Source organism: Asparagus officinalis, chromosome 4 (assembly GCF_001876935.1).
Source record: "Asparagus officinalis chromosome 4, Aspof.V1, whole genome shotgun sequence".
Lineage (NCBI taxonomy): Eukaryota > Viridiplantae > Streptophyta > Magnoliopsida > Asparagales > Asparagaceae > Asparagus > Asparagus officinalis.
The window spans coordinates 11,414,514-11,416,126 of record NC_033797.1 but is presented as its reverse complement, the minus strand read 5'-3'; positions in this window follow the sequence as shown (position 1 = coordinate 11,416,126).

Below are 1,613 nucleotides of genomic sequence, written 5' to 3'. Positions count from 1 at the left end.
TAAAAATAAAAATGTTAGCATATTAAGGGCCCATTAATCCGGAGTTGCATTCGTGTCCGCAGGTCGTGTGCGCGCGCCACCCGACCCGACCCGAACCCGAGCCCGAGCCCGGCCCGGCCGGCGCGCGCGTGTGTGGTGTGGAGCATAACCTTTTGTTTTCTTCTAGGCATAGGAGAGAAAGGGAAGGCTTATAAAGACTCTTCCTTCCTATTCCATTTCCTATGTGGGACTAAACTTTTCCTCTTTTCCTCTATAAACCCAAGTTTTTAAGTTATAACTCCAACAGCTCATAGCTTGAATATATGAGTATTATTGTATATATTGTATTCTTCAACTCCTTAAGCTAAATTTTTGGATGTTGTTTGACATTGGATAGATATGAATTATTTTGTTAAAATACAATCAGTATGAGTGCATAATATGTACAAATCATTTCAGACTATATTTTATAAAATTTTAAAATTAGATGGTAATTGTTTTGACAGATCAATTAGTAGTTGGGAAGATGTAAAAAAGCACAACATCAGATTTTGGAATTGATCACATAATTTGTATTTTCTTTCTTAATTGAATTTGCACATTCTAACTTAGAAAATTCTAGAAAAATGTTCTTGAATATCTATAATACTCGATTGCTAGATAGATAATAGGTGGAAATAAACAAGAGGTGGAAGTGGTTTTTTTTTATAACTGAACAAAATCCTTAATGACTAGATAAAACCTACCATTTTCCTTAATGAATTCAAAATCTTATTTTATTAATAATAATAATAGGTTTTTCCGGTATTGGTCCCTTACATACATCATTAATATTTTAAAATTATACATTCAATTTACTAATTAATCTTAAATAATTAATATTTTAAGGCTTTAAACATCACTATTTCTCTCGAAGGCAAAATGTTAAAATTACACATAGAAATATCCAAAATATTTAATATATTATGATAATTATAAAGTTTTTTTATAACCATGTTATAGTAAATAAATAAAGTTAAAATAAATAATTATATTATTTGACTATGTATGCATTCCACGTAGTAATAATAATAATAATATCTAAGTTGCGTTTATGATGCGGAGAGGATCCGAATCCTCTTAAGAAAAACACAGGAACTAATGGACTAATATGACTGATTTACGACGTTAGAAGCTTTATATTGGCCCAAGGAACAATGAATAAAGACATGCAAACACCTTCAATCATTAAAGTTCAATGTATAACAAACTAAACTGAAAAATGTCCTGAAAAGACAAGACTAGTGAAAGGGGGCCTAATTTTATCCTTTTCTTCTCTTCTCCCCCCTTAATACGCAAAAATGTCTCCTTTTTCGTCTACCAATTGCATAATCATGAATGAGGCCAAGTCCAACTGTTCATACCTTTTAATTTAATATCATTTTTCTTTCTTTTTTTTTTGGCAAAATAACCATTTTCTCTTTAAAATATTGAGGAACTTTTAAATTACCTCCTAAAGTATTAATTTGTCCAATTTTCCATTTAAACTATACATATGTGTTCAGTTTGTGAGCATACAATTAAATATTTAAAAAATTAATACATGACAACGTTTTTTGCATTTATTGTATTTTTTTCAATCTAAAAAATACTTT